Here is a 9,753-nt window from a genome sequence, read left to right as displayed (position 1 = left end):
TGCATGGTATTATCACTTGCAATAACATTGACCATGGGCTCCTACACAGTGTTGGCTTGGAGGTCTGCTCCTCTGTGTCCTGTCCGAAGTGTGTGTGTGAGTGTGTGTGTGCTGTGTACACTACCAATGAGGCCCTTGACACACTTATTTCCCCAGATATTCGCTGTTATTTATTATTGCTATTTGTTATGTTTATGATCAGTTATTTTTAATGACCACGGCGATTCCAGACTATAACATCTGTGAAGGAGTTCAACACAGGCAGTTATTTGATTCAATAGTGGAGCAGCCCTTTAGCCCATACTGAGGCCCAGTTAAGGGATGCACCTGGGATACATATCTCATGATCTAGGTAAACGTATAGCTTGAATTAGAAGACTGTGAGCCAAGTGTGTGTCTGCCTGAGAAAAGCCTCTACTCATGACATGAAATCCACACCGCATGACAGATAGAGAGCCATCTGATAATAAGTCCCTCCAGGATTTTGCGATCTTGCGCTTTCACAAATTCACTCAAAAGCATAGTATATCTGCTTTATTTGTGATTGATATTATTTAACTCAAAAAAACTGCAATTTTATTCCCACAGCAGATTCAGTCTCTTTTGGCCAGAACAATCACAACAAACCCTCGCATGATCCTTGAGGGACTGGATAGTGCACCTCCAACACAATGGGCACGCAAAAGCACTTTCCCAAGGGTCGGAGGTCAACCAGGCCACCCACGTCAGCACGCCGTATCGCACGAGTGGAATGCAGTGAAGGGGTGGTGGGGGTTAGAGCCCCACGGAACGAAACTCCGAGCCCCTCTCGGTGACGAGCCCCTGGCCCTGTGACACCCCCAACGTTAGCCCGTAACCCCGGCAACCCTTCCAGTCACCTCTCCCATCGGCCCCCGCTGGCAGTTACGCACGGCGCATTCAGGGGCCCGATGCCATTTCTGAGGGCCGCTGGTTTGTCTATCACAACATCTGAACCAGGAGGGGGTGAGTGCGGTGGGGTGGAGGGCGGTTCAAAAGGCAAGCCAGTCTGCGTGTGTGAGAGGTTGTGTGTGTGTGTGTGTGTGTCTGTGTGTGTGTGTGCAGCTGAATGGCTGCTGTTGTGCGTCCAGCGGGGAAATGCGTCGGAGGGCTGGCCTACGCACAGCAACCGGCTCAATGGATGGAATTCAAGATGGCCGCTCGGTAGGAGCTGAGCGTGCAGAGGCCAAACAATACCCTCTCTTTCTCTCGTGTCCCTTCTTCTCCCTCTCTCCCCTCTTTCCATCTCACTCACTCTGACAGTGGCTTTTTTCATTATTCCCTCTCTCTCTCTCTATCCTTCTCTCTCTCTCTCTCCTTCTCTCTCTCTCTAATGTTTTCTCCTTCTCTTTTTTCCCCTGTTCCACTCCTTGGGCCCTTGGTGTTCCATATGGCATTTTCCCTGCACTAGGGTACTCATGCGAGCAATTTTGAGTATACACTCACATCCGCTCTTCCTCATCCTCCTCCCTCTCCTCCTCTTCCTCCGTGGTGAGATTCATTACTATTGAGAGGCCCAGGGATGCGCAGCAGCTTGTAAATCACGAGGTCTAATAATGGATTTTTTATGATGGAGCTGCGGAGACACGGGGAGATGAAGAGAGCAGCCTGCATGCAGACAGAAGCCATGACACTCCACCTCTGATCTGAACTTTCTTTGGTGTTCCACAGGATCACGTGCACACACACACGCACACACACACACACACACACACACACACACACACACACACACGCACACGCACGGACACGTACACACACAAAAGCACAAAAACTAAAAAGTATGCATGCATGCACACACACACACACACATACAGTACACACAAGCAGACACACACACACATACACACACCCACATCAAACTTGGGCTCTCCTCTCCTCATCCATCCCCTCCTTTTCTTTTTTAATTTGTTTAAAAGATAAGGTAGGGAGGGCTCTAAATGAGAAGGCTGCATAAGCATGCTTTCCATCTGCACCATGACGTGGCCTGGAGAAGACAGACAGGCAGGGAAGAAGTACAGACAGATTGATGGGACTTATCCTGTGTTGAGTGCTGATTGATTGCTGGCGATAATTTTATGATTGATCCATTGATTAGCTGTCGGGCGGCTCGGGCCTTGTTAACGTGGGACATATGGTGGCACTCAGGGGAGGTTAAAGAGACAGGCAGGAGGTGTGGGGGACACGCAGGAGGTGTGGGGGACTTGTGTCCCTCTCCCTTGGGTACACCTCTCATAGAGGACCTCAACATGAGCCAAATACAGAACACCTATCAAAATCAACCAAGAGGACATTTTCATAGCATTTATATATATTTCACCTCATAATAAAATCAAATTGATTGTACATTATAAATATATGTCTATACATTTTATATACAATGACTTTATATTATGACTGGTTCATAACAGGAAAATACAGGTTACTTACTTACATGCTATGCGCTGCCAATGGAACCAGCATAACCTTTAAGTCATTCTTCTTCAAGTCTTTCTTCTTTGATTTGAACAAGCAGTTCTGATTAGTTATCAGAGCAGGTAATGAGATGGCTTAATCAGAGTAATGAGTCCTGCTATATTTATGCATCAAAATGGCAAGTCATTTTTTGCATCTTATTTTTAGGCTTACTGGATACGTATCCTTTTAGTCGGAACATCAAAAGCAATTAGAGAGGAGCTATTTAAATAAATATGTAAAAGATATAGCTCCAGGTTCTCAGATATGAGGGATTCGTCTAAAATCTGAAGGTGAATAATAATCAGAGAGATAAAATCACTGAATCAAAGACACAAAGATGAAGAAGATTTTCCTCTCTGTGGGGTAGGACTCCTTCATCCACCATCAGTGCAATTTAATAGAGTGAATAGATCTTGATCGCCTGTGTTGAGCTTGCTTGCCCCACTGAATTTAGCAAGAGCATACCAACACAGCCATAGTACTGAGCCGCTCACACATAGCTTGTCTCTGTTGTGGGGACCGAATAACGGATGTGTGGAGTAGGAGGTAGGTTAAAGGTGCAGTCCTCAATTCTAATGAAAGGTTGTTGATAGATGTGCTGAACAGACAATAAAATGCAACCCCTCCCCTCTGTGCTCCTGAAGCATCATGTTGATTGGCTGGAATAGTGTATGGTCCAAACGACTGTGGTCTGTGAGCACACACACTAGGTGGACAGCTCAAGGAATGGGGAGGATTTAGACAAAAAGGTTAATGGATTATAATCACAGACTGCACCTTTAAAGAACAAACGAGTTAAGGAAATTGCACTGAGGCAAAAAAAACTCCTCTTGCTTCTGACTGAGAGGGGAGAAAGAGTGACAGAGTGATGGAGTGAAGGAGACAGTGTGGTGTGGTGTGGCGTGGTGTGGCGTGGTGTGGCGTGGGGTGGCGTGGCGTGGCGTGGGGACCACGGCATGGGCGGCCGCCGGAGATGAGTTGAGATGAGATGAGAGAAACAGTAACTCTCCCCCGCCCGCAGGCACCAGGCTTTTGGTTGTGTGTGTGTGTGTGCGTGTGTGAAGGTGGGGGGGGGGGTTGTGCCCTCCCCTGGCACAGCCAAGGCGTCCTCTAGGTAATTTACGCTCACAGCGCCCCTGTTGTCCCGCCACAAACAAAGTGGCCGCTTGTTGGGCCGGAGGGAGGGCTGTCCTGGTCTCCCTGCTCCCTTGCCACTGTCCTCTGGGTGCGAGCCACCGGGGGCTAAGGGAGTTCACGTCCAGCCACGTGCTGCCTATTAGTCAGCCCACAATGGAGCGCTTCAGCGCAAAATTTAGAGTCCCATAAAAACATTATTGTCCCACCAGCCGAATCGTTTGTCCACCCCGACAAAAGGGGGAATGAAAACCCCCAAAAATGTTAACCCTCTGGGCTCTGTTTTCTGGGGCGCATTTTTGGGATTCTGGAACTTTCCTGAGTCCGGGGGGCACTCACACTCATGCCCACACTGACGTCCTTCAGCGTCGAGACCCACGCTGCTCCTACGCCACAGTGGGTAGAACAAAGGTGTCTAAAAGGTTGCACAACCCAAGGGTCGCCATGAATGGCCCGGCCATTTTTCTTTTCCTCTTTTTGTTTGCTCTTTTGTCAGAGAGCGGAACAGATGAGACTCTGTTTGGTGTTTATCTCCATCAAGGATTTTCTCTCCCTCTCTCTCTCTCTCTCTCTCTCTCGTTCACTCTCTTCGCTTTCCCATTCTTAAGTGGCCAATGTCCTGTAATTCTGATAACGACGATTGCAATATGCACGGTTTCGTAAATGTCCTTTCATGGTTAGCCATCAGTTAGAATCCCCCACCCCCGTGTCTCTGTCCAGGCCACGCACACACACTTAAACCCCAGTCATGAATCAATCAGGTGGAGCTGCCGTCATTACCCCCTCTAAATATGGCCACTCCGCATGGCTCCGCTCCTGCCCAATGCGTGCCTGCAGAGCGCGTGGGCAAGGTCATGTCGGCCTATTAACCATATTAAAATCTCCCAATTATGCTAATTGGTTGACTCCTAATGCAGGTTTAGCTGGGTCTGCTCCCTGCAATTCATCATAATGGATTAGGCCCTGATGGGTCCTGCGGTGGAGAAGAGGGGACGGGGGGCTGCTTTTAGGAGGAGGCTGTAGTGCTGGGGCGGGCCAGCCAGCCGGACAAAACGACCCTGACGAGGCCTCGTTCAAGAGCGGCGACCTCCATCCATGTCTGCCACCAACACCGGCTCACTGCCCCGCTCTCATCTCCACGGGTCCCATCATCTGGTCATCTGGTTGAGAGTCCATCGGCTTGGTGGCTGTGCGACACACAGATGTGGAATAATCACAGCATGTTTTGAAGTGGTCTGCTGCGTGGGTTGATCTGGGAACATGCAGCGCTGTCCCTCTGCTATGACACGTGCAGCTGATTAAATGTTGACCTCGGTGTTACGGCTGAAAACAGAGAGCAAAGTACATGTAAAATAGTTTAATAGCGAAGAACAACAAAATGACTGAAAATACAAACTGTTCAAACACAGAGAGGCTGGTAACCACTGCCCATCCACCATTCCTTAAGCATTTCTTCCCTTTTTCTTTGAATACACCACCCCCCCTCAGTCTACCTACACACACACACACACACACGCACGCACACACACACACACACACACACACACACACACACACACACACACACACACACACACACACACACACACACACACACACACACACACACACACACACACACACACACACACATACACACACACACACACACACACACACACACACACACACACACACACACACACACACACACACACACAGCCTTACTCCCCCTCTGGTGTGTGGCCCTGACTGGGTGCTTCTGGGAGGAGAGCGCATTCTCCTTTCATCCCTCTTGGAGGACAAACATCAGTCCCATCTCTCCATGCATCCATATTCATGAGCCTCTTATAAATATCTGATAGCGGCCGCCACGCTCTACAGCTGTTTGGCTCCAAAGAAGCCACGCAAAAAAGCCATGCAGACACACACACACAAACACACACACACACACACACACACACACAATCACACATACACACACACACACACACATACACACACACATTCATTGGTCTGAGCTTGAGTCTCAGAGCCCTCATCTCCCTGCGTGGTGTGCGGAGAGGCGCGAAGCGCGGTGTTAGCGACCTGGCGATAGCATCGGCTCATTGGTGGGGTATCGCTCCAGGCGTAATTAAAGCACGAGTGTGACCGCCAAATGAGAGAAGAATCCTTAAGTGGCGTATTTACCTTCCCCTCGACAGTACACCGCTTATCAGGGGCCAGGCTCTAGGAGTTAAGAGAGAGATGGGGCTCTTATAAGAGCTCGGGCTAATCGCCACTCACACAAACTCTTGCTTACTCTCTCTCTCTCTCTCTCTCTTTCTCTCTCTCTCTCACTTCCCCCCTTACAGAGGAATCATTGGCTTTTATTGTTATTTTAATTACGAGCGCAAAAGAAAGGACCTGACAAATTACATCGTTTCTTGAAGGATGGCAAAACGTTCATCTATTTTTCTATTATGGCATTTAAAAAAAAGAAACAGCTTCCTCATAAATGGCCACAGATGAGTATAATTGTCCTCCTTTACAATCAGCTATTCAGGCGACAGAGGGAGCGAGCCTCAGCCGCTCCGCTTTGAATGAACTGACCAATTACGACACAGCCCGCCGTGTTTTACATGCGTCGCTCCCCTCAAAGACACAGGCCTGTTCATAACACTCTGACATGTTGATGGATGGGCTGTAAAATTAGCGCTCTGATCCCTAATGCAAGGCAGACCGTCCTGCATGAAACGCCGTTAGCATCTTGTCTTTTTTTCTTTTTTTTTAAAAGACACATGCTGTTTCTTCAGAGATAAGCCACAGTGCAGTACTTTAAATGTATTAAATGTAGATGTATTAACATGGCCATCATCTGATTTATGGACTCAGACTGAGCTATGAAAACCTATTTTGAAAAAGCTATTTCCAATAACACACAAGCTGATTCAGCTGATTTTTTTAGATAATTACTGTCACACCAAAACTAACTTTGCCTGTGGATGAAGAACATAGCAGCTCCATTTATCCTTCACCTCAGCTGTATCACAGCCAGCATGTTGGAGATGAAATCAAACTGCTTCTGTATTTGAGGGAGTCCCATCCTAGTTCCCCCCTCTGTCTACGGCTGAGACCAATATCACTGGCAAGAGACCAAAAATAAACTGGCCCCTCGTCACTGCTGATGCTAACGCTAACCGAGAGCGTGAGATTCAGAGGTGACATTGCACCGCGGGGTGGCTGTTGCCAGGGCGCTCAGTTTGCCTCCTTGGGAGGGGTGTGTGTGTGTCGGGGGGGGGGGGGGGGCAGTACTAAGGGGGTTGGAGATGGGGAGGCAAGAGGAACTGAGGAACTGAGGAGTTCTGAGGAACTTTCTGTTGGTTTTTTTATTTACAGAAAGCGCTCCCAGTCCTCCTCCACCAGCGACTCATTAGAAACCTCAGAACTGCTGATCCAGGCAAGAAAATGCATTCTGCTTCGCTCTCCGGAATATCTTTGTTCTGCTTCCAGTACAAATAGAAAAAGGAATTTAAATATGCTCTTCCACAGCGTTTGTGTGTGTCTGCTTGCGCTGTGTATTATGTGAGTTGTGTGAAGGAGGGAGAGAAATAGAGAATGCATGTAACTCCACAGCATGTGAGCAAATGGTGTGTGTGTGTGTGTGTGAGTGTGTTCGCCTGTGCCTGTGCGTGTGTGTGTGCGTAAGTGTCAGAGTGACTGAATGAGTGTGAGACGAAGCAAGTCTCTGTTTGCTCATCGTGAGGAACACACTCAAAGTTGAAGATGAGCCGCTCTTTACCCAGTGGACTGCGCGGTTCTACAATATCAACTTAAGAGGAACCAGTGAAGCACGAGGTGGGGAACCGAAGACACAGCAGCAACACTGAGAATCACAGCTCTGAGGCCACAGAGGCACAAATCACTGGGGGCAAGGTAATTGTAAAGGAATGAGACCCAACAAAGGGAACACGGATACCCCACAAGAACAGCAGGGGAGACAAATACAATGACAAAAGTCGAAGGTTTTGCCAAGATTGAGAGCAACGAGTAGCGCTGGGAACAGGAGGCCATGGAGACCACACACACAGATACTAAAAGGCTATACCACAGAGACATAATGGAGCAATGGTTAATCCAGAGAAGGCACAAGACATAGAAAGAAAAGAGAGAGAGAGAGAGAGAGAGAGAAAGAGAGAGAAAGAGAGAGAGAGGGGGGGAGAGAGAGAACAAAACATGGAAATAATGAATGAGCCAAAGCCAGGAGCGGAAGGTGGGAAGAGAAGAGAACATGCAATAAAGAAAGATAAGAGAAGAAGATGAGGAGGAACAGGGGGATGAGTGGAAGCGGAGTGGAAGGAGGAGAGCAAAAGGAGAGGGGAGCAAAGGAGAGGAGAGGAGAGCAAAGGAGAGGAGTGCAAAGGTGAGGAGAGGAGAGCAGAGGAGAAGAGAGGAGTGGAGAGCAAAAGAGAGGAGAAAAGAGAAGAAGAGAGGAGAGGAGAGGAGTGGAGAGCAAAAGAGAGGAGAGGAGAAAAGAGAAGAAGAGAGGAGAGGAGAGGGGAGCGAGGAGCGGGGAGGAGTTCTACTCATTAGCCATGCGGCGAGCTTTGGCTCCTCTCCCACCCTCCCGCCTCATTAGTGCCTGGGCCCTGGCTGGCAGCACAACACCCTCCTCACTCACTCCCTCAACCCCCCCCCTCACCGCCCCCCCCAGCCCCCCCAGCCCCCGGCCCCCACAATCACGCCCGCAATCACACACTCTAATTAGGTTAATTAATTTGTATCTGCGCTTGTAGGGACTTGGCTGATGAGGCAGCCGTAATAGTGTTAGTGCCTGGATTGGAAGCAGGAATGGGAGAGATAGAGCAGTGTGAATGTGTGTGTGTGTGTGTGTGTGTGTGTGTGAGAGTGTGTGTGTGTGTGAGACAGAGAGAGAGGGAATGGGAGAGGGAATGGGAAAGGGGGAGAAAACGAAAGCGTTGTCTATCCCTCATGACCCCACCTCTGACAGCACCATAAAGCACACACTAGGAGGCCTCATCCCCAACCCCCATAACCTGTCCCTGACTAACCCCTCCCCCTGTCCCCTGAGGGGTACAAGGGGAGACGTTTGACACGTTCTCCTGTCCCGTGTACTGTAATGCACTTAGAGAGAGAGAAAGAGAGAGGTGGAGAGGAGGAGGAGGAGGAGGAGGAGGTGAAGAAGGAGGAGGAGGAGGAGAGGCGGAGGGCTCAGAGGCATCACATTACAATCATGGCGAGCCTCTCATCAGGACACTGACGAACCCACACCCTGATTAACACAGGGATTTGATTACTGTAATCACACACACAGCACAGGACAGGTCCAGAGAGAGAAAGAGAGAGAGAGAGAGAGAGAGAGAGAGAGAGAGAGAAAAGGAGAGAGAGAGGGAGGGAGGGAGAGAGAGAGTGAGTGAGTGAGAGTTAGAGAGAGAGACAGAGGATGAGTGAGTGAGGAAGAGAAGAAGAGAGAGAGAGACAAAAACAGTCAGAGTTTAAGACAGAGAGTGAAAGGCACGTGAGGAGAAAGTGATGTACAGACAATTCAAAACAAAATTAGAAAAAATGGTGTGAAAGAAAGAAAGAAAAAAAAGAGGGAGGGAGGCAGCAGCAAACTGAGAGTATAAAAGTTGTGAGACTGAGACTACGTTTACAAAGAGCCTGGAATACCTGAATCTGGTTTTTTTTGGGGGGGGGATCCGGTATTGGTACTTGTTTTTATCGCGTTCACACAGAGCCGTGTCAAAAAATATTTGCATTCACACAGAAACGCTGGAGCGGAGCGGAGTGGTTGAATCCGCTGTAAAGACGTTGTGGAGTATGCGCAAAAAGTGACAGAAAACAGAAGTCGCGTTCCAACTAGCAATCTTCTGACTTCTCTACCACCTGAAATCACTTTTACCACAGCAGTCAAACAGGACTAGTTAGAATTGCGCACTTCGCCTTAACCCTCGTTTGTGTTCAGTTACCGTTTTGAGTGTTCCGTCTATAATACAAATATTTTCACGCCAGATTTGCTCATGTAGGCTATTGCTGACACTTTTAAAAAACGGTTTTGAACAATGGTCTGATGCAAATAGAACAGTGATATATTGAAGCGTGGCTTGTTAATGTCATCCCTTTCCTTACCAGCTTCTTAACCATATCAATTTAGTTAATGTTGTT

The sequence above is a fragment of the Sprattus sprattus genome (assembly GCF_963457725.1).
Source record: "Sprattus sprattus genome assembly, chromosome: 19".
Classification (NCBI taxonomy): domain Eukaryota; kingdom Metazoa; phylum Chordata; class Actinopteri; order Clupeiformes; family Clupeidae; genus Sprattus; species Sprattus sprattus.
This window is presented reverse-complemented; position numbering follows the sequence as displayed.